Raw genomic sequence first — 24,374 nt, 5'->3', positions numbered from 1 at the left:
ACAAACTGCGTCTCTCTCCTCAGGCTGATTAATGATTGCCAGAGTGATCCAGTTTACTATTTGCAATGCCGAAGGCAAAGAAATACTTTTCTTCTTTTGTTTGACAGAGACAGAAACAGAGAGAGGGACAGATAGGGACATACAGGAAAGGAGAGAGAGATGAGAAGCATCAATTCTTCATTGTGGCACCTTAGTTGGTCATTGATTGCTTTCTCAAAGGTGCCTTGACCGCTGTGGAGGCGGGGGCTACAGCAGACCGAGTGACCTCTTGGTCAAGCCAGTGACCTTGATCTCAAGCCAGCGACCATAGGCTCATTTCTATGATCCCATGCACAAGCCAGCGACCCCGTGCTCAGGCTGGTGAGCCGACACTCAAGCTGGATAAGCTCGTGCTCAAGCTGGTGACCTCAGGGTTTCGGACATGGGTCCTCTGCATCCCAGTCTGATGCTCTATCCACTGTGCCACCACCTGGTTATGCAACACTTTCTTTCAAGAATCTCTCAGAGCCAAACTCTTTGATGATCTTTGCAGTTATAAGTATGTACCTATTATTTATAGTAGTTAAGTACAGGTGAAATGCTTTATACATTTTTACTTTTTTGTAGATTAATATTCTTTACCCAGTTATAGCACTGGTATCAAAGCAGTAACTCATAATTATGAAAGCTTTCATTGAAAATAATAAAATTGCCTAGCTGATGGTAGCATAGTATATATAGTGTTGACTTGGAACTCTGAGGTCACTGGTTTGTGGCCCTGGGATTGGCCAGTCAAGGCACATACAACAAGCAAGCAATGAACAACTAAACTGAAGCAACTATGAGTTGATACTTCTTACTCCCCACCTCCCTATAAAAATCAATGAATAAAATCTTTAAAAATATATACATCTAGGCTGGACCTATGGTGGTGCAGTGGATAAAGCGTCAATCTGAAATGCTGAGGTCGCTGGTTTGAGACCTTGAGTTACCCCTGGTCAAGGCACCTATGGGAGTTGATGCTTCCTGCTCCCCCAACCCCTGCCCCATCCTCTAAAATGAATAAAGTCTTTTAAAAAATTAAAAAAATATATATCAAAAAATAATGAAATTTCTGACAGAATACTTGTATGTGAAAAAAATGTAAGAGTATGAATATTGTTTTTCAGACACAAATTTTTGTTTTAAAATGAATAAATGATTTTTTTTTTGTATTTTTCTGAAGTGAAAAGTGAGGAGGCAGAGAGATAGACTCTCGCATGCACTGGAATGGGATCCACCTGGCAAACCCACTAGGGGGCAATGCTCTTCTCATCTGGGGACATTGCTCCATTGCATCCAGAGCTATTCCAGCACCTGAGGCGGAGGCCATGGTGCCATCCATCCTCAGTGCCCAACTTTGCTCCAGTGGAGCCTTGGCTGTGGGAGGGGAAAAGAGACAGAGAGAAAGGAGAGAGGGAAGGGTGGAGAAGCAGATGGACGCTTCTGTGTGCCCTGACCAGGAATCGAACCCAACATCCACATGCCAGGCTGATGCTCTACCACTGAGCCAACCAGGCAGGGCCAAGTAAATGAAATTTTAATGTCACTACATATCTTTGTATTTTTCCAGTTATAAAATCAATGAGTACCTTTTGTAGAAAATCTGAAATGTTTAGAAAGATAAAAAGCAAGAAAAAATGTCAATATCATATATTATTTGCTTTACTTTATGCCTTTGGTATTGTTTCATGGGAAGGAAAGAACATAAGAAGCCTATGCATGGATTTTTCCAGATTCTGCCTTTTTCCCTTGTTGATCCTGTCATATATCATTTTGCTGTAATAAACCTTAGTCATGAATACAGCTATATGCCGCATCTTGTGAATCCTTTTAGCAAATCACTGAAAATGTTGCTAGGAACTCTGAAATAATACCAAAGGCAGAAAGTAGTGTGATTGTTTTTTAGAAAACAAAAGTCCAAAACAATTCAAAAAGCAAACAGCAGATAGGGATGAAGTACTTTTACTAAGTATGACTGATAAAAGGTTAATATTTATAGTACATAAAGAATACATACAAATCAATAAGAAAAAGAGAACTGTGCCTATAAAAATATGGGACAACAATAAGAATAGGTAATTTAGAAGATATAAAAACAGCAGATAAGAAAAATAGTTTAATTTCAGAAATCATTAAATATATGCAAAATAAAATGACAGTGACATGCTATCTTTTAATTATCAAATTTGCAACAAAACCAAAAGATCATATTCAGGGTTATAGAAGATGGTGGAAAACCTTATTTTCATATATTGCTGGTGCCAGTATATATTAATAATGCCTTTCTGGTGGACAGATTTTTTCATATGCCTATTGGCTATCTATATACTCTCTTTGGAGAAGTGTCTATTCAGTTCCTTTTTCCATTTTTAAAATTAAATTGTTTACCTTCCTGGAGTTGAGTTTTAGAAGTTCTTTATAAATTTTGGTTATTAATTCCTTATCAGATGTATCAGTGAATATGTTCTCCCATTGAGTGGATTGTCTTTTTATTTTGTTAATGGTGTCTTTTGCTGTGTAAAAGCTTTTTAGTTTGATATAGTCTCATTTGTTTATTTTGTCCTTTATTTCACTTGCCTGTGGAGATATATTGGCAAAAATATTGCTACAAGCCCTGGCCGGTTGGCTCAGCGGTAGAGCGTCAGCCTAGTGTGCAGAGGACCCGGGTTCGATTCCCGGCCAGGGCACACAGGAGAAGCGCCCATTTGCTTCTCCACCCCTCCGCCGCGCTTTCCTCTCTGTCTCTCTCTTCCCCTCCCGCAGCCAAGGCTCCATTGGAGCAAAGATGGCCCGGGCGCTGGGGTTGGCTCTGTGGCCTCTGCCTCAGGCGCTAGAGTGGCTCTGGTCGCAACATAGTGACACCCAGGATGGGCAGAGCATCGCCCCCTGGTGGGCAGAGCGTCGCCCCTGGTGGGCGTGCCGGGTGGATCCCGGTCGGGCGCATGCGGGAGTCTGTCTGACTGTCTCTCCCTGTTTCCAGCTTCAGAAAAATGCAAAAAAAAAAAAAAAAATATTGCTACAAGAGATATCACAGAGTTTACTGCCTATGTTTTCTTCCAAGATTTTTATGGTTTCGCTACTTACATTTAAGTCTTTTATCCATATTGAGTTTGTTTTTGTGGATGGTGTAAGTTGGTAGTCTAGTTTCATTTTTTTGCATGTACTTGTCCAATTTTCCCACCACCATTTATTAAAGAGACTGTCTTTACTCCATTATATACTCTTGCTTCCTTTGCCAAATATTGATTGTGAACATAATTTCGATTAGTCATTGACTTATAACTGTAAATTGAACCATCAGCTAGAATATGGTCTGCGGACTGTGTAAGGTATTTTTCCCTGCTGAGAAGGAAGGAAGGGGCCCGGAGCCGCAAAGTGAGGAATAATAAAAGGCTTTATTGAGTACAGAGCACGCATCCCTACCAGCGAGGTTCCCTGGGAACCCGAGGAAAGATGGAGGCAAGGGAAGTCGCAAGGATTAAACCACGTGGGAGATATTTAAAGGGTCCCTCTAGGGAAGTCGAGCTAATATGACATGGTGAAATCTCACTGGCTGGCAGACAGTCGCTTTTTTCCAAAGGATTCCTGTGAAGCCTCTTTTGGTGCACTTGGTTGTGGGCAGTCCTAGCCAAAGTTTGCGGGTCTGGGTTCGCCACGTGACCATCCCCCATTATCCACCAACCTTACATTCTGACCTTTTGTGTTAAATAGAAAAGGGGCTCTGTTTATTCATCTGGCTACTTCCTGCTGATTAGGAGCATTGTGGGGAGGGGGAGATTGGAAGGTGGTGGTTTTGAGGGGTGTCAGGAGGAACATCTGTGTGGCTGTGATTGGAGAAACTTCGTGGATGTGGTCCTGTAAGGATTTTTTTTTTTTTAAAAAAGAGGAGTAATAGGGGCATTTGTAGGGTCCAGCCTTTTGGTGAGCTGGAGATGGATGGAGTCCAGTGGTTCTGACTGCCAGTGGTCCTGTAAGGAAGCAAGCTTGAGGCAAAACTGCATGTCAGGAGTGGCGTAAAAGGGGAATGGAAGGGGTCCCATCCATTCCCATAACTGAGACCTGTGAGGGAATTAGAGGTCCAGAGTGTGATGGCAAAACAGAGAAGGTAGCCCCCGTGTCCACAAGAAATGATATGGACTTACCCACTTGTTGCAGCATACCCTGGGTTCTCTGAGTCCAGGCCATGTCCTAGGAGTTCGAACGATGCACCCACCTGGCTGGATTGGCCTCCCCATTCGGGCGGCTTGTCCTGCATGTAGAGGCACTGAGGAAAAACCTGTTGCCCAAAGGGGCAATCGCTCCGCCAGTGACTGGGCTGCTTGCAGTCAGGGCAGGGCTCAGTGGGCAGCTGCCGGCAGGGGCCCTGCCAGGACCAGTGGTCCTGCTTGCCACACTTAAAGGAAGCTGCTGGTGCAGTTTCTCTTTGTGGCTTGGATTTGGGTCGGGCACTTACTGTGCCTTGCCTATTGGCATCAGGGTTGCCACAAGAGCCGGAGTTTGGAGCGTTACCTTCTGCTGCATGTGGGCCTGGTGAACAGCCTTGGCCTGTTTCTACTAATTGAGACCCTTAAAAACTTTAAATGCCGTGTTCACAGGTTCTGGATAGGGGTTTGGGGGTTGAGAAAAGAAGGAGAAGGGCTCATGCGGAGCCTGGCACCCAGATCCCGCAGGAAACACTGGAGCCAAAGGCAGGACAGGGCAGGAACTACCTGCAAGAAAATTGGGGTTTAAGAACACTGTGGAGAAGGGAAGGGCCCCTGGCCAGCAGGGGAGGAGAAAGAGAGATGGTAGTGGTAAATAAGAAACAGGTTTTTTTGAAGGGAGGAGAGAGGGCTCTCAGAGGGAAGAGACCTGAGCACAAAAGAGGTCCGCAGAGGGACCAGAGAAAAGTCCCAGGAGAGGGATGCCCCCGGGGATCAGACAGGAGGGAGAGAGAGTTGGGAGTCCGTGGAGAAGGAAAGATTAGGAGTGGAGGTTTTATGTGAGGTTTCTCTGGCCAGAAAAAGGCCTGCACAGTGGAACAGGCAGCACAGAGATTAAGGACGGGTGTGTGAATAATTAGAAGCCATGAATGTAAGAGATCTCCAATCAGTTCCCAGCTTTTTTGGTGATAGTTAAATTGGTAAGGGTGTTAAAACCGAAAGTCCATTTAGGAGGCTAGTTCAGTGGGTTCTGTGGCCTGGCCACAGCGGAGAAGAAGAACAGTTTCTTCTCCTTTAGGGAGGGAGATTCCTGTGCCCCCACAGCCGCCCTCAGTCCTCGGAGTGGTCAGATTTGAGTATTAGCATCCTAAAATTCAAGGTCTGGCCACGGACAGAAAAGGTAAAGTGGATATGCTTGGGACATCTCCGCAAGCACACACTCACTCGGAACAGAAAAGACTTCCCTGACGTAGCTACGGTTTCAGACAGGGAGTCTCGGAGGAATGAACTGAGAGGAAGGCTAGAGGCAGGGAACTTACCGCACCATGTGCCAAAGTGGGTGGAAGGTCAGAGATCCTGGTTCTTTCTTGGAGGAGACAGAAAAGAGGAGCGGTCCTTGCGGATTTCAAACTCCTCCCAGGTTTCGGCACCAAAATGTAAGGTATTTTTCCCCACCGAGAAGGAAGGAAGGGGGCCGGAGCCCCAAAGTGTGGAATAACAAAAGGCTTTATTGAGTACAGAGCATGCATCCCGCCCAGCGAGGTTCCCTGGCCCCAAGGAAAGATGGAGGCCAGGGAAGTTGCAAGGATTAAACCACGTGGGAGATATTTAAAGGGGTCCCTCTAGGGAAGTCAAGCTAATTTGACATGGTGAAATCTCACTGACTGACAGACGGTTACTTTTTTCCAAAGGGTTCCTGTGAAGCCTCTTTTGGCGTGCTTGGTTGTGGGCAGTCTTAGCCAAAGTTTGTGGGTCTGGGTTCCCCACGTGACCATCTCCCATTATCCACCGACCTTACAGACTGTCTGATGGAACTGAGACTGAGCTTATTTTAAAATATAAAACAAAATATTTGAAATAAAGGCAGAGTTCGAGTGAAAAGGTATTTATAAGCCAAATCTTCCAAAAGGAGGGACTGAGACACTAGTCTTAAAACCTTATTTCACACTAACCAATATTGCAAATGACCTTTACAAGGTCCAGATGGCACAAAGCCAAAACAACAGGGATAAAGGATTTCTAATGTGCATAGAATAGCTTAAGTTTCAGACAGACAGACAAATAGACAGATGAGAGCTTTTTTTTTTAGAAAGTCAGAGAAAGGGATAGATAGGGACAGACAGACAGGAATGGAGAGAGATGAGAAGCATCAATCATCAGTTTTTTGTTGCGACACCTTAGTTGTTCATTGATTGCTCTCTCATATGTGCCTTGACCGCGGGCCTTCAGCAGACCGAGTAACTCCTTGCTGGAGCCAGCGACCTTGGGTCCAAGCTGGTGAGCTTTTTGCTCAAGCCAGATGAGCCTGCGCTCAAGCTGGCGACCTTGGGGGATCTCGAACCTGGGTCCTTCCGCATCCCAGTCCGACGCTCTATCCACTGCGCCACCGCCTGGTCAGGCGACAGATGAGAACTTTTAAACTTAAATTGACTCCTCATATTTGACAGACCTGAATACAATTTTACATACAAATAAATACAATACAGGAACACAAGTATGACATAAATAAAACCTAATTAAGCTTGATAGCAGTGTTACTATTTGGCCCCTAAAACTGGAGAGAATGAACGCAGAACACAACTATTAGCATTGCCTGATTTTACAGAATAAAAAAAAGAAGTTCCGGATTAAAATTCATTCTATTTAAGTTTAAATGAGTGCTCCTCACACATTCCAAGTTTAAAGCAACAATGCCCAGAGCACTTAAATACATGAATGACACTCTTTTATAGAGTATATATAGTGAGAATGTTTTCTATTCAGTTTAATTTTAGAGCCAGCCTATTTTACATTTGCAGGCAAAAAATTAATTTAGACCTCAAAAGAACTACATTTTGGCTATTCTAAGTTGATATCACTTAAAAGATTTATAAGTAAAGGTTGGACAATTCACCAGAATTCATTCATCCCAAGGGACTGTGTAATGCCAGGGGCCGCTGCCATCATGGCCATTCACATGCAGGTTTCCAATAGATTTGGACAGACAGTAAACAGTGGAGTCAAAAACTGGTGGGCCATTTCTTTATTCAAGACTGATGCCGGAGCAAACACACAAGGCTCCCAAAAGCCACTCACACATTCTCCGGTTCCACAATCAGAAGAATCTTCTCTGATTTTTCCTAGAATCAAAGGCCCCCCACCAGTCTCAGCAGAACTCACAAAAGCCCCTTGGCTCTCTGCCATCATGGCTTCTCACTCTCTAGCACTGTCTTCTTTCTGCTCTCACTCTGCAAAAATGGCTTTCTTTCTTCTCCTTCTCTTCTTTTAAAACTTTTCTGGTCCCAAAACCTCTCCTCCAGCACACATTAGCATAACAATGGCCCTTCCCAAGCAGGAAGGTAATTAGCAATTCCATGGATCAATACCATTTTTGACAATAAAAGTGAGCAAACTCAAATAACAAATTTTACAAATTCATTTGCTCATTAGACTGTTTTTAGGAATGCAGGCAGTGCCACCCATTCTACCAGACCAGATGGAGCTCTGTAACCAGATAACCAGAAAACAGAAACAGAGAGGTACCTCTAAATTTTACATGCTCAATTGTAACCTGGTATTTCAGTGCGCAACCAGAGCAGAAAGACACTTTTGTACTGTCAAAATCCTGACGAGGGGCACTAAGGAGCATAGCCAATCAACTTGCCCAAGTAAATATATATACTTGGCAGCTGCTAGGAAGATTCCAGCTCCAGCTCACAGGGCTCCTCTGTCTGGACAACTTATGGGATCTCCGCCAGGGGTCCCACAATTGGTTACATCTGGGTTGCCAGAAATGTTATCAGAACAAGCTGCAGTTAGAGTTGCCCATTTCTGTAGCACCAGTCACAGTGACAAGTACTGAGTAGCATAGGAATGTCTTTAATCAAAATGCCAACAACCTGAGAAGGCAATAGACTTCAGGTCCTAAGAACTGCCTGAACACTCTCACAGTGCTGACTCTTTTCGTAGGGTTTGGAGGTTGTTATTAATGGTACAAGGGGCAAAGTCCATGTAATTAATCATGTACGCAAGGAAGTAGTGAGGTCCTTTGTTCTTGTGATAATGGACCATCTGTCTTCACATTCTTCCCGCAAGAGAGTGTTCAGACTGACTGTTTCCTTTCTCAATCTTCAGGCCCCTCCCACTGCTTTCTAGGTCTGGGACCCTTCCAGATGCTTGCTTCCAAGGACACTTTCCAGGTCCTGCTGCAAAGATAAACTTCTCACCACATTTCAAAGGGGAAGGTCAGGAAGAGAGAATATTAAGAGAGAATAGCAAGCAAATATACTATTTCCTAACTGTTACATAATTTTCTATTGATCACAACAGAAAGCTACTATTACTGAAGCCAAACTTCTAACACTTGGTTTCCCCTATCAAAGTCAAGTCTTTACTACCATTTATGCCACCAGACCCTCCTCCACCTCTCCTCCATCAGGCGATCACCACACTGTTGTCTTTGTCCATGAGTTGTTTTTTCTTAATCTTTTTGTGCTCTCTCCATCCCCTTCTTTCCCCAGTTCCTCTGCACCACTCTTTCCATAACTGTCAACCTGTTCTCTGTGAGTCTGTCTCTATTTTGCATGTTAGTTAATTTTATTTATTAGATTCCACATAAGAGTGAAATCATAGGATACTTGCCTTTTTCTGACTGGCTATTTCACTTAGCATAATGCTCTTCAGGTCCATCCATGCTGCTGCAAAAGGTAAGGTTTCCTTCCCTTTCATGGCCGTGTAGTATTCCATTGTGTAAATTTAAATGTACCACAGCTTTTTAATCTATTCATCCACTGATGAGCACTGGGGCTGTATTCATATCTTGGCTATTGTAAATAACATTGCTGTGAACATAGGGGTGCATGTATTTTTATTTTTTGGAATTAGTGTTTCAAGCTTTTAAGGATACACCTGAGGGAGGAGACACTCAGACAACTTAATTAATAGAAGAAGGATAATTTATTAGTAGCCTGCAGAGCATGTGGACCTTGTAGCACCAAAGCTCAAGCTCCCCGAATTAGATTTTCTTACTGTAAAGGTATATGACCAAGCAATGGGAGCATGATTCCTTTGTTTAAGGTTTCCCAGGACTCGAGGGGAGGGGAAGTTTTGGTTGGGTCAGCAAGGGGGACGGGGTTCCGGGATCACTGTTCATAGCTACATACAGATCCTGCTTTTCTTGCTTTGTGTTGCAAGCGGCTCCAAGTAACCATATAGAGAACTATGAGATGTAGTTAATTTATAACTGACTGACTCAATTATTCCTGCTGGCTCCTTTCCCTGTATTCTTCTGGTTTCTTCCCTTTCAAGGGAGAAGGGAAGCTTGCTCCCTCTTCACCCAGAAGTGGAATCACTGAGTCAAAGGGCAGTTCCATTTTTAGTTTTCTGAGATAACTTCATACTACTTTCCACAGTGGCTGTATCAATCTGCATTCCCACCAACAAGACATGAGGGTTCCCTTTTCTCTACACACTTGTTTACACTTGTTTTTTATTGATTATAGCTGTTGGACAAATAAGTTTATAAAATGTGATTTTTATGTTGCTCACTTTGTTAAAAATGGTGCTGCCCAGGTGAAACAGCTAATTACCTTCCTGATTGGGAAGGGCCATTGTTATGCTAATGTTGCTGGAGGAGGGATCTTTGTGGGCCCAGGTAGTTTTTGAGAAGGAGGAAGAAGGAAAAGAAGAAGAAGAAGAAGCCATGATGGAAGGGAAGGAGAGAGAAGCCAGTTTTGCAAAGTAAGAAGCCATGTTGGCAGATGGGGAACCTGAAGTGACTGAGATTGGTGGGGGCCTTATATTCTAGAAAAACCCAGATGTGTCAGTACCTTTGTGAGCTCTGAATGAGTGCATTTTGGAGCCATGTGTTTTTACTTGCCTGCTGGCTGCACGGCTAGAATAAAGGAATGGCCCACCAGTTTCTGGCTCCGCAGTTTCTCTACCATCTGTCCGAATCTAATAGTAACCTGCATGAGCATGGCAGCGATGGCCACGGCTGCTGGCCATGCAATAGCCATTCTAACAGGTGTGAGGTGATATCTCATTGCAGTTTTGCTGTTTTAATTCTCATTTCTCTGATAGTTACATTGAGCATATTTTTTATATGTCTATTGGTCATCTGTATGTCCTCTTTAGAAAAGTGTCTCTTCAGGTCATTTGCCCAATTTTTAATTGGATTGGTTGCCTTTTGATGTTGGGTTTTATAAGTTCTTTATAAATTTTGAGTATTAGTCCCTTATCAGATGTATTGGTGAATATGTTCTTGTTGGTCAAATAAGTTTTTAAATATGATACATGTTTGCTCACTTATAGTTTGAATTGGATGTGAGGGACAGGCTGTAAGCACGCAGGGTGGTTATAGCCTAAGGCTTAGTTTTAAGGCTAAGCTTTTCCCCACACCCTTGACTGATTGCATGATGTGGGGTGGTGCACTCTCATGAGGAATCCCATCATGCCTCAGATAAGTGACTTTGTATTAGAGACTTCCCTATTTGTATATTGGATTAAAGGTTTTGATTTCTATACTATAGAGTGGGGCAGACCGGGAGCTTGCTCTCTCTTGGTTCCTGAGCTTAACAATAGGAAGAAGAGTGATTACGTTCTAGGAGAAGCCCATGCTGTGAGACAGCAGAGAAAGGCCATGTGGAGGAGGCCAGGAGAAGCAGCCAAGATGGTAGAATGCTCAAGGAGAAGCCAGTTAGTGCAGAGTTTGTGCAGAGAGAAGGAGATAGGGAACAGAAGTGAATAAGGCTGCTGAGGTAGAAAGCTTTGATTCTAGGAAACTCGGATAAGTCAGTAGCTTTGTGAGCCCTGAATGAGAGGGTTTTGGAGCCCAGTGTGTGTTTTTATTTGCCTGCTGGGTGCAAGCTAGGATTAAAGCTAATGGCCCACCAGTTCTTGGCTTCGTTGTTTCATTACCATCTGTCCAAATCTAATGTGAACCTTCATGGGTCAGGTGGCTGTGATGGTGGCTGTGGCTACTGGCCTTACAGCTCTCCCATTCAAAGAGTTGTGTTTTCATTTGGCTGGTTTTCTTTGCTAAGCAAAAACATTTTGGTTCGATATAGTTCCATTTGTTTATCTTTTGTCTCATTTCCCTTGCTTGAGAAGTATATCAGAAAAAATACTGCTATAAGAAATGTTTGAAATTTTAGTGCTTATATGTTTTCTTCTAGGATTTTTATAATTTCATGTTGTATGGCCAGTAGCCGCGGCCACCGTCATAGCCGCCTGATCCATGCAGGTTTGCATTAGATTCGGACAGACGGTATTGAAACAATGGAGCCAAGAACTGGTGGGCCATTAGCTTTAATCCTAGCTTGTACCCAGCGGGCAAGAAATACACACAGTGGGAAAACATTTCCCTTTTCATTCAGGGCTCCCAAAGCCACTGACTTATCTGAGTTTCCTAGAAGCAAAGCTTTCTACCTCAGCAGCCTTATTCACCTCTGTTCCCCATCTCCTTCTCTCTGCACAAACTTGACTTCTCCTTCAGCACTCTGCCATCTTGGCTGCTTCTCCTCTCCTCCATGTGGCCTTTCTCTGCCCTCCTGGTGTATGGGCTCCTCTGCCCCATTTTATAGTGTAGAAATCAAAACCTTTAATTCAATATACAAACAAGGAAGTCTCTGATACAAAGTCACTTAGGGTGAGAAAGGCTTAGTCTTAAAACTAAGCCTTAGGCTAGAATGACCCTGCCTGCTTACAGCCTGTCCCCCACACCCAATGCAAACTCTAAGTGAACAAACATATACATCATATTTTCAAACTTATTTAACCCACACATGTCTAATATTTTAGTCTTATTACATCTTAAGTGTATTTTGGTGTGTGGTGTAAGGAGGTGGTCTAGTTTTATTTTTATTTTTTTTTGCATGTATCTGTCCGATTTTCCCAACACCATTTGTTCAATAGATTGTTGTTGGTCAAATATGTTTGTAAATTGATATATATGTTTGCTCGCTTATAGTTTGCATTGTGTGTGGGGGACAGGCTGTAAGCAGGCCGGATTGTTATAGCCTGAGACTTAGTTTTGAGACTGAGCTTTTCCCCACACCTTTGACTGTTGCATGATGTGGGTGGTGCACTCTCATGAGGAATACCATTATGCCTCAGATAAGTGACTTTGTATCAGAGACTCCCTTGTTTGTATATTGGAGTAAAAGGTTTTGATTTCTATACTATAAAGTGGGCAGACTGGGAGCTTGCTCTCTCTCGGTTCCTGCTATCACCATTGCAGGGGTCTCCCTGATCCCTTGCCCTTCATGGGAAAAACAGGTTTTCTGCTTTTCCCTTGTCTTCTCTTGTGGCTTGACTGTTTTGGTGAGACACCAATAAATAGAATGGCCCGCCATCCTCCGACTCCGCCATTTCTTCTTTTTCTCGACTCTGCCATTTCTTTACTGTCTGCCTGAATGCAATGGGAACCTGCATGTGAATGGCCACAATGGCAGCTCCTGGCCTTATAACTGGCATAGTTTGTGGCAGAATTTGGAGATTGGTATGTGGCCGCCACCCTTGAGGGGTGGGGTAGACGACTGGTTGCTTTTCTGGCCCCCTGTGGCTGTCCTTTTAGGGGCCATAGGCTGGGTGTTCTTTACTCAAGATGAAACCAGGAGTTCTGTGTGAGAAGCCGCCCAAGATTGAAAGCTTCAGTATGAATTGCAAATTGAATGGCAGGAAAAGCTGGAATTGGAACAAGCACTGGAAAAGGAATTATGGGTTCGTGAATTGCAGTTTGCCCTGGAAGCTGAACGTTTGCACTGGTGGATTCAAGAGCTGGAGTCTCAGCTTCTGGCCAAAAGCCAGAAGCCACAGGACCCTAAACGGTCACCAAAGGAGCAGCAGCATCTGTGCTGGTGGATTGGCTTTGAGTCAGTGGGAGCAGGCGCTTGCAACTCCTCTTCTGAGGATGAGAAGGCTCAAGCTGAAGCTGTCATATGCACACTGAGAGCCCGACTAGTGGTCGCCAAGAAGGTAAAAACCCAGCAGTGAAGAGTCCCTCAAGGGCAGTGTAAAGCCAGTAGCCATGGCCACCATTATGGCTGCCTGGCCCATGCAGGTTCGCATTAGATTCGGACAGACGGTAATGAAACAATGGAGCCAATAACTGGTGGGCCATCAGCTTTAATCCTGGCTTGCACCCAGTGGGCAAGTAAAAACTCACACTGGGCTCCAAAACCCACTCATTCAGTGCTCACAAAGCTACTGACTTATCCAAGTTTCCTAGAATCAAAGGTTTCTAGCTCACCAGCCTTATTCACCTCTGTTCCCCATCTCCTTCTCTCTGCACTAACTGGCTTCTCTTTCAGTACTCCACCATCTTGACTGCTTCTCCTCTCCTCCACACGGCCCTTCTCTGCTCTGCTTTCTCTGCTCTCTCCTCTAATACTAATCCCAGGAACTGAGAGAGAGCAAACTCTCAGTCTGCCCCACTTTATAGTTTAGAAACCAAAACCTTTAATGCAATATACAAACAAGGAAATCTCCGATACAAAGTCACTCATCTGAGGCATAATGGGATTCCTCATGAGAGTGCACCAACCCATATCAAAAAGAGTGGAAAAGGCTTAGTCCCAAAACCAAGCCCCAGGCTACAAGGATCCTGCCTGCCCACAGCCCGCCCCCAACACACATGCCCATCCTAAGCAAGAAGGGCAACCAATACCATCACCTGGGTGACAGGCTTCCACGTGGGCAGCACTATCTTTAACAAAGTGAGCATAATATATTTTATCTGACCAACAGGCAGCCACAGCTTCCTGCCCAGGTAATGGAACACTCTGTGGTCCGGTCCTATACCCAGGCAGAGCTGATGGTGTTAGGCGTACAATTTAGGCAGAAACCTACTGAATCCCTGGTAGCCTGGTTACTATGATTATGGGACATAGTGGTAGATGGCATCATCCTCTCCGGAACAGAGATGGAGAAATTGGCTGCCATTACCACACACTCCTCCTTGAGGCAGCATCTTCAGAACTGCCATGGCAACCCAGGAGACTATACCCTATTAGAATGGGTGATGGCCACCATTCGTGTGGTCTGTCAGAATGCTGGAGAATTGCCAAGGGCAGTGAGTTGGTGGCAGTGCTACAGTGAGTTAGTAAAGGCCCTTCGGGAACTACGTATGAAGAATGCTGTTTTCAACTGTGGGTCCCGTGGGTCCTGTGGACCAGACGAGGAAGTATTTTCGGCAAAATGAGGGAATTTATCCTTGTTAGCGCCCCATCAGCCCTTTTTGAGTCACTTGTGCCTATCTTGGGCCCTTATGTGGGGCAGCCCATCAATGCAGTTACACAGATGGTAGCAGATTTGGGAGAGCTAGAGGCCGCTCAGGATCATAAAGCAGTGAGGGCTACTGCCTATGTTTTCCCCCTCCCCACTAACAAGGGAAATGGGCCTGTAAAGGTTACCCGAACACAGATGTGGGTAGATATGATTGTGGCTGGAGAAGATAAGGGGAAATTGGATGGCCAGTCTAATAAAATTCTTTTGGAGCTTTGGTGGCAGCTTAAACCAGAACAGAAGTTCCAGCCACTGAGACGAAAGGCCCCAGCAGCTACCAATAAAACGTTTGGTGCGCGGGAAGCTCGGTTACAAGATTATATGATAGAGACAGCTGAGGAAGAGGAGAACTCCCAAGACCCATTGTACCAGTTGAATAGGAAAGGGGCCAAGGAACCCGTTTAACAGGGATGGGCGGGGACCGAAGGCCACACTTGGAACTGGCTATCCACTGGTCCCCTTTCAATGTACAACAAGTGTTGGCCTTGGTGGATACAGGTGCAGAATGTTCCCTCCTCTATGGGAACCCAGAGTGGTTTGCTGGGACCCCAATGGCCATTGACAGTTATGGGGGCCAAACTGTTCGAGTGAAGCCAATAACTATTCCATTGGGGATAGGAAGACTGCCTCCTAAGCCAGATAAGGTGTATGTATCTCCTATTCCTGAATATATTTTGGGAGTAGATGTCTTGCAAGGACTGTGGTCAGAAACTACAGCCGGGGAGTTCTGGCTGTGAATCAGGGTTGTGAAGGCAGTGTTGCGAGGACATGCATCACATTCCCTTTGCAATTACCCATCCCTCAGTGTGTGACTAACACCAAGCAGTACCGCATGCCAGGTGGTTATGAAGAAGTCACAGGGACAATCCTCGAACTATTTAGAAAAGGTGGGGATCATCCAGCCAGCACACAGTCCTTACAATTTCCCAGTATGTCCTGTGCACAAACCAGACAGAACGTGGAGAATGACAGTAGATTATAGAGAACTTAATAAAGTTGTTCCCCTTTGCATGCTGCTGTACCCTTGATAGCTAACATGATGGATCGGCTAAGCCATGAGTTGGGGACATACCACTTTGTGGCAGAATCGGCCAATTCTTTTTTCTCTACTGATATAGCTGCAGAGAGTCAAGACCAATTTGCCTTCAGTTGGGAAGGGAGACAATGGACATTTACAGTGTTACCCCAGAGCTATTTGCATAGCCCCACCTTGTGCCATGGGCTGGTGGCTGCTGACCTGGCTAAATGGAAACAGCCAGACGCAGTTCGCCTGGAATATATATATATATATATATATATATATATATATATATATATATATATAGTCTACCGGAAAGTTCTGTCCGTTTTTGGACTACTCAATCATCCAAATTCTTCTGACTTAATTCATGTGGCACCTCTTGAATATTTCCACACCAATCCTATCTTCCAAATATGGTCCAAAATGATTTGCTGAGCTGAATTAAGCCTTTCTACGATCCCCAATGTTGTCAGAAAAGGATCTTGCTCCAACATGGTCTTAACAACATAGTTATCCATCAAAGATGGTCGCCCAGAACGTGGCTTATCAGAAAGGTCGAAATCACCTGTTTTAAATTTTTCGAACCATCCTCTGCATGTCCTATCAGAAACTGTACCTTCACCAAACACTTTCAATAAATTTCTACATGCTTCTGTAGCATTTCTTCCTTGTTGAAATTCGTAAAAATTATAGTGGCGTAAATGAACTTTATCAGTAGCCATGGGTACACTATTGCTTCACACGTAAGACTAATGTGAATCAACTTTGTTTTAGTTAATTTGCTACGTCAGTATGTATACATTAAGTGATAAAAATATAGAGGCACACATGCGCCAAATAAACATGTGCTTACATATCTTAACTTGTTGTGATAGAAACGGGCAGAACTTTCCGGTAGACCATAATATATATATATATATATTTTTTTTTACAGGGACAGAGAGAGAGTCAGAGGGACAGATAGGGACAAACAGGAACGGAGAGAGATGAGAAGCATTAATCATCATTTTTTCATTTTGACACCTTAGTTGTTCATTGATTGCTTTCTCATATGTGCCTTGACCATGGGCCTTCAGCAGACCAAGTAACCGGTGACCTTGGGTCCAAGCTGGTGAGCTTTTTTCTCAAACCAGATGAACCTGTGCTCAAGCTGGCAACCTCAGGGTCTCGAACCTGGGTCCTTCCGCATCCCAGTCTGACACTCTATCTACTGCGCACTGCCTGATCAGGCTGTATCATTATATTGATGATATTATGCTAACTAGTGACTCTCTTCCAGAATTGGAGCAAGCAGTCCCTACCCTGCTATCCCATTTGAAAGCATGTGGCTGGGAAATGAGAACAAATTACAAGGACCTGGGTTATCTGTTAAATTCTTGGGAGTTGTCTGATCGAGTAAGACAAAAGTTATTTCTGACGCAGTTATAGATAAGATCGAAGCATACCCTGTGCCCACTAAGGTAAAACAGTTACAGGAATTCTTAAGTTTGTTGGGGTATTGGTAAGCATTAATACCCCATTTGACTCAGTTACTACACCCCTTGTACAACCTTATTTGGAAGGGGGTTTGTTGGGATTAGACTGAGCAGGCGCAAGGCTCATTTGCAGCAGCTAAGAGAGCTGTCGAGGTGGCACAGGCCTTGAATGTGTTTGATCCTGCCAGGCCCTGTGAGCTGGATGTTCATGTAACCTTGCAAGGGGTTTGGATGGGGCTTGTGGCAACAGACAGAGCGCTTACGGCAGCCTATTGGGTTTTGGTCCCAGTTGTGGAAAGGTGCTGAAGTTCGTTACTCAGTGGAGAAGCAGCTGGCAGCTGCGTATGCTGCCCTCCTGGCAACTGAGAGCATTACAACCACAACACCAGTTACAGTCAAGACAGCATACCCTATTGCAGGATGGGTGAGAGATTGGGCAAGCAAACCACGTAATGGTATGGCCCAAATGTCCACCCTGGCTAAGTGGGGTGCCTACTGATAGATACGTGAATTGCAAACTGCCCTCTTGATGTTCCGCTTATCTGTCAGACCTCACCCTTACTGGACTATCGCCCCTGAGACAGAGGAATTCCAAGAAGCTGGCAAGCCCCCCAAGGAGGAGCATTCCAGACATACCAGAACTTTTGCCTCAGTATACCCTCAGGCTCTCCCAAACACTATAAAATTGACCCCTAGTCTGTAACCTGCACTCTTCTCCCCGGAAGAAGTGCCTGGCAGGGTTCCTTTCTTCCTTTCAATAAAGCCTGTTACTCTGGTCTTTCGGACTCCCATGGATTCCAACATTTGGTGCCGAAACCTGGGACAGGGTACTAACTGCCTGGACAATCCCTTTTTGCCGTCCAAACTTACAACCAGGGAAGCAATGGGCAGCAGCAGCTCATCCAGGGCTTACTCCCTGATTCTGTTTGGACGTGTAATTGTAGGTTGATTGGCTGGCAGTCTAACCCTGTCCTGAACCCCTGATGGACCAGAAGCTAAGGAGTTTCTCCCTGCCCTTCCCTGGTTGGCCTCCAAATTTCTCTCTAAAAACACCCCTTCCTAGTCGGACGGTTTTGAATTCAGACCCCATATCTATGGGTGGTCTGCCTCTACTCCTTTATGGACTTCTAAGAAAGTCTAGGCACGCCTAGCCAGGCCCCTCTCTTACATCCCTGGATCTCGGCCTTGGGGTGATGATGTCTTGTCTGAGACTCTCTTTCTATGGAGATTTTCTCTCAGAACTGACTGAAGGCAGGGACGCCCCCTTCTCTCACCAGTCTCCTCTACTATGGGCTCCTCTCCATCCAAACCATCCAGCCAGGCTTCCCTTGGAACATGGGCTCCTCCCAATCTCAGGCCTCAGAGACTACTCCCCTACTCCTTCGGGACTCACTCTACTCTCTGAGGTTAACAGTTTGGGAGGTTTCTACTCTGAGCGGCTAGCTTCTACGGACTTCCCTGAAAGTCTAAGCGCCTAACCAGGTTCCTTTCTACTACCATTACAATATCCTATGAGATCTTGACAATTTCTGCCACCGGACAGGGAGGGCATCAGAGATTCCTAACATGTACAGGCCTTTCTTCTCCCTTCTCTCCTGTCCTTAATTTCTGTGCCTTCTGTTCTACACACAGGTTGTTTTTGGCCAGAGTAATCGCCGCTTCTAATCTTTTCTTCTCCGTGGACTTCCAACTCTTCTTTCTCCTCCTCTGCTGTCCAGGGGCTCCTCCCTTCTCCACTATGTTCTTAAATCCCTCCTCCCTCCTTAAAAACTGTGGATCCAGCTGTGGTGCCTGTCTCTCTTCTTCGACTCCTCCCCACTGGCTTCGGCTGTATTTTACCCATTTCCCTCTCCCCACCAGCTTCCGATACAGCTATGCCCTCCTCCTCCTCCTCCTGCTCCTGCAGATTCTGACCCTCCTTCTTTCCATACAGCTGCTCACACTGTCCATCCATCTGCCTTCTCTCTTCCTCTCCTCTATGCTGGCAACTCCCTGCCATCTCGAAAAACTTTAAAAAGCAGAATTGTATATTAAGCTATGTGAGTAAGTAATCTGTCTTGTCTCTTTGTTTGTCAGAAAATATCTCCAGTATAATTTTAATTGAAACAAGTAAAGCACACTCATTTAAATTTCTTAATTCATAATATGTGAAGTCTTTGTTTAATGTGTAACTGTGTCTGTTTCTAAGGCCTTAAACCAATAATTACCCACCTCTTAAATCAAGGCTTACTCATCCCTATGGACTCTCCCTGCAATACCCCCATCCTTCCTGTTCAAAAACCTTCAGGTGCTTATTGCCTCCTACAAGCCTTACACCTAATCAATGAGGCAGTAATTCCCCTCCATCCAGTCGTCCCTAATCTGTATAGGTCCTAGACCTCAAGAATGCCTTCTTTACCATTCTTCTACACCCTGACTTTTACTTTCTGTTTACCTTTATCCAGACACTAATGTAGCCCAGCAATTTACGTGGACTGTCTTACCCCAGGAGTTCAAGAACAGCCCACACCTATTTGGGCAGGCACAAGCTCAGGACTTAGCAGCATGCAATCTCAAAACTAGTACTCTCTTATAATATGTAAATAACCTACTCCTCTGCAGCCCCTGCCTGCCTGCCTCAAGGAGACACACCACCACCCTTCTTAATTTCCTCGCCATGAAGGGATATCCTGTCTTCTCTACTAAGACTCAACTTCACTCTCAGTCCATACTCTATCTAGGCATCGCCTTAACCCTCACCACGTGAAGTTTCACCCTCGATTGAACATAGACCCTCCACAGTCTCCAACCACCTACCACCATATATCAAATTCTTTCTCTCCTCAGTCTAATGGGCTTCTTTAAACAGTGAATTCCTAATTTTGCTCTTAGTCAAGCCCCTCAGTGAGATCTTCTGAGCATGGCTTTTAAGATTTATGACCAAGGAAGTAACAGAAAAGGCAAACAAGGCCCAAAAGAAGTCAGGAAATACCAGCTTTTGGCATACGCTCTTAAATGCTCCAGCGCCCTAAAGGGCTTCATAGGATTCCATCAGGGCCCTGCTCCAGAGTGGAAAAAAGATCATTGAACTGAAGCCTGTCAGGCTTCCTGGCCCCACTGGTTCACACGTCTGTGCAGTGGAAAAAGGGACACGAGAAGGTAAGCTGCCCCCTTGCTCCATGGAGGGAGGGTTCAGTCTCTTCTAGCCCTGCTCCAGCTACCTGTGACCTGACCTTACCCAGAATGCTGGGAATTGCCACTGAAGGCCCAAGGACATCGTTCACGAGCCTAAGTTATTTCTTCCCAGTAGCAGATAAACTGATCCCGTTTCTTGGAAACACAAGGGCCATCTACTATATCTCGCTTGAGTATTTAAGTTTTACTATCCCTCAAAGATCTCTATTGTGGGTATTGGCAGTCTGATTTTGTTACTTTATTTTATGTATAGTATCTCCTTTATTCCTCTTATCTCCATGCCCTATGCCTATTGTAGGCTGGGACCTGCTGCTAATTCCAGCTAGAAGCAGTGGTCACTAGGACTTAAATTCTAACTGCAAAGTGTAGAAATGTAACCACCCTTTCCTTAAGTACTTGCAGGATTTACAGGTTACTCAGCAAACTGTTCAAAGATTGTCCAAGATGTGCTTCCAGCATTACATTACCCAAGGACTGACTTTCATGTGGACAGGTCCACACACTGTGATCCTGACAACTTTCTCTGCTGCTAAGGGCATCTCTTTCCTCCACCCTGACCATCTGTAGCTCAGAAACAGAGAACCAAAACTGACCCCTTGTCCTTCTATTCTCTATTCACCTCTCAACCTGCCTCACCCAATCAAAGGCTTTCTATTTGTGTGGGACCAACACCTATATGTGTCTTCCTACTAATTGGACAAAAATCTATACCCTAATCTATCTCACCCCAAATATCAACCCAATCCCACCCCATGAGCCTTTTTCAATTTCTAGTACACGACCTGTCAATCTAAGGACCAAACGAGCTGTACAGGTAATCCTTCTTCTTATTGCTTTAGGAATCTCTACAGAAATAGGTCTAGGGGCAGGGGGACTGGCCACTTCCCTGTCTTATTCTTACTCTCTCTCTGAAGCCTAGCAAATTTGTATACATGGAATCAGTGGTTTCACACAAACTGGGTGTCTTGACTATTGCTTTTCATTAGTCCATTACTCTCCTATTTATTTTTCTAACTTTTAAACTCTGCCTCTTACATTTGTTCACTAGTTTCTTACAGAACCACATGCAGACCTTCGCCAATCAGAAAATTGGAAAAATCTACCTAACCCTACACACCAACCCTGAAACCTGCCCTCGCGAAACAGAAAAATGTGAAACCCTATATCAACAAACCTCCTAAATCCTACCTTTCAACTCCTACAGGTCCCCTATCCCTAAAACTCTTCCATATCCCTGAAAAACTAGAATGAATAGTTTTCACCTCTTAACACTTCTCAGTCTTTTTTTTTTTTTTTTTTTTTTGTATTTTTCTGAAGCTGGAAACGGGGAGAGACAGTCAGACAGACTCCCGCATACGCCCAACCGGGATCCACCCGGCACGCCCACCAGGGGCGACGCTCTGCCCACCAGGGGGCGATGCTCTGCCTCTCCGGGGCATTGCTCTGTCGTGACCAGAGCCACTCTAGCGCCTAGGGCAGAGGCCAAGGAGCCATCCCCAGCACCCGGGCCATCTTTGCTCCAATGGAGCCTCGGCTGCGGGAGGGGAAGAGAGAGATAGAGAGGAAGGAGAGGGGGAGGGGTGGAGAAGCAGATGGGTGCTTCTCCTATGTGCCCTGGCCAGGAATCGAACCCGGGACCTCCGCACCCCAGGCCGACGCTCTACCACTGAGCCAACCGGCCAGGGCTCAATTCTCAGTCTTTTTACTCTTCACATAGCAAGGGGACAAGATCACTGGGTCTTCTTGGCTGAAGAAGAGCCTACAAATGAACAGAAAACATTTCTTTTAGCTCAAGCTAACTGCTCTCTCCAGGGCTGCCAGGAAAAAATATCTCTAACTTTACCATGGAAGAACTTTCACCCCCCTCTCTCTATACAACCCTCCTTATCTCTGCATTCCTGATCTCCAAATACTTGCTCCCTTTATCAAATTCCTACAGGCCCTGATGAGAGAAAACTCTAGGATTACCTACAATCAAATGCTCCTACACTCCTATTCCCCAATACCCCAAGGAGAACTTCATGAGGGAAATATCAAATAAGTAGGGATGACAGCAGGAAGAAGCCACCCCTCAGCCCGAGAAGTTCCCTCCTGAATGTTCTCCAAACCCTCTTCCTTTTAAACCACACATACTCAGTCCTTCTAAAACCTTACACCAACAGGTTCCCTGTCTCTAAAAATGTCCACATGTCCACATGTTCGAGAGGAACCAGACCAGCACGTCTCATGAGGCTCATCCAGGAGACCATGTATCACCATGTCACCCTGTTCAATCAGCACTTGGAGCAAGCAACTAACAATTATTACCTTGCAAAATTTTTTTACTTTCTCACTCAGGTTTTCGAGGACATCGCCTGGTTCAGACCTTACAGCATGGAAATAGACAACCTTCTTAACTGGATGGGGAACTTGGCTTGGCACGGTTCTTTTCTTGATTTCTCTCCTGAAGAAGCAATAATTTTCCAATTTTTTCTCCTCTTTCTCCTCGTCACCCCTCACTGTATATTATAAAATTAATAACGTTCTTTCTTCTATATGTAACCACAGAGTTGAGAAATGATAGGTACGTGAATTCCAAACTGCCCTCTTGATGTTCTGCTTATCTGTCAGACCTCACCCTTACTGGACTATCGCCCCTGAGACAGAGGAATTCCAAGAAGCTGGCAAGCCCCCCAAGGAGCAGCATTCCAGACATACCAGAACTTTTGCCTCAGTATACCCTCAGGCTCTCCCAAACACTATATAATTCATCCCTAGTCTGTAACCTGCACTCTTCTCCCCGGAAGAAGTGCCTGGCAGGGTTCCTTTCTTCCTTTCAATAAAGCCTGTTACTTTGGTCTTTTGGACTCCCATGGATTCCAACACCTACCTGCAACACTGCTGTGCTCTTAGCACCAGCCCATTGAGGGCAGAACTGCAAGAAGTCTTGGGTTCAGTCACCTATGTGACCTTAGAGTCAGGTGCAGCTGGTGCTCAGGAGGCAGAACCTGAAGTCAGTCCCTACCAGTAGGGGCAGGTGCCCATCCCTAGGATGCCTGGTATACTGATGGTTTTAGCAGGAGCCAACCTGCCAAATGGATGGCTATAGCCTTCTATCCGGCCACTGAGACTATTTGAATGGACACAGGTACAGGCCAAAGTAGCCAATGAGCAGAATTAAGATCTGTTTGGCTAGTTGCCCATAATTAACCTTTACCTCTGGTGATCTGCACTTACAGCTGGGCTGTCTATCGTGGACTGACCCTTTGGATTGCTACTTGGCACATTAACCAGTGGGTGGTAATGCATCATCCACTATGGGGTCAGGCTATGTGGCAGGACTTATGGGAAATGGGACACCAGAAGCAGGTGACAGTGTACCATGTCACGGGGCATGCCCCTTTAGCCCATCCTGGGAATGATGAGGTAGATACGTTGGAGACTTGCACCTTCAGGTGATAGGGTGCAGTGGCTCCACTGGTGCCTGCTCCATGCAGGACAAAAAACTATGTGTGCTATGGTTAAGGTGTGGAACTTGCCTGTGTCCTATGGAGAGGTACTTGCAGCCTGTGAGCAATGTGCAGTATGTTCCAAGGAGCACCTTCGGAGACCAATGGTGTCACTTGGACAGATCCAGAGGGGTCATGTTCCACTGACACAATGGCAGATAGACATCATTAGACCCTTACCAAAGTCAGAAGGGTACCAGTATGCAGTCACTTGTGTAGATACTGCCACCAGTCTGCTTGCTGCTTAACCCACCTGTAACCCTGACCAGAGGGCAGTCATAGAGGCTCTGTACTGCCTGAGTGCTGCACATGAGCAACCGCTGGTCCTTGAAAGTGACAATGGTACCCACTTCACTGGTTCAATGGTGAGGCAATGGGCTCAAAAGCTGGGGGGTTGGACTGGAAGTACCATGTTCCCTACCACCCCAGGCTGCTGGTATCATTGAGTGGTATAATGGACTCTTAAAGCAGGGACTGTGACAGGGGGGGAGGGGTGCACCGGCTAGCTTCCTTACTGGATGAACACACCACTTATAGACAGTACTCAGGATTTTGAATGAGAGACCTTGACTGGGGAGCCCAGCTCCAGTAGAGGCCCTCCTGCATCGGGCAGCTGCCCCCATTCAGTTGCAGATATGCACCAAGGAGGTTTTGGACGGCAGGGCAATGTGCTCCTGCCTGCTTCAATAGCCCTTCTTAAAGGCCAACGGCTTTGATGGACTTGGCCCTGGACTGTACAGGCCCCCCCATCTGAGATGCGTGGCCTTGTTGGCACCATGGGGAAAGGGGC

At 45.4% G+C, this 24,374-nt stretch overlaps 1 protein-coding gene and 1 non-coding gene across 2 annotated transcripts in view; one reads left to right on the top strand and one right to left on the bottom strand.

The window, feature by feature from the left end:
• SUGCT (succinyl-CoA:glutarate-CoA transferase) overlaps nucleotides 1–24,374 on the top strand; it is a 249,485-nt gene that overhangs the window by 23,310 nt on the left and 201,801 nt on the right. The gene's annotated exons all lie outside the window — the stretch shown is intronic.
• TRNAP-GGG (transfer RNA proline (anticodon GGG)) lies at nucleotides 21,707–21,782 on the bottom strand. The gene has a single exon. It is a non-coding gene; the product is annotated as a tRNA-Pro (tRNA).

The sequence above is a fragment of the Saccopteryx leptura genome, chromosome 6, assembly GCF_036850995.1.
Source record: "Saccopteryx leptura isolate mSacLep1 chromosome 6, mSacLep1_pri_phased_curated, whole genome shotgun sequence".
NCBI lineage: Eukaryota > Metazoa > Chordata > Mammalia > Chiroptera > Emballonuridae > Saccopteryx > Saccopteryx leptura.
The sequence above is the reverse complement of the archived record's forward strand: the minus strand, read 5'-3'. Positions and strand labels throughout refer to the sequence as shown.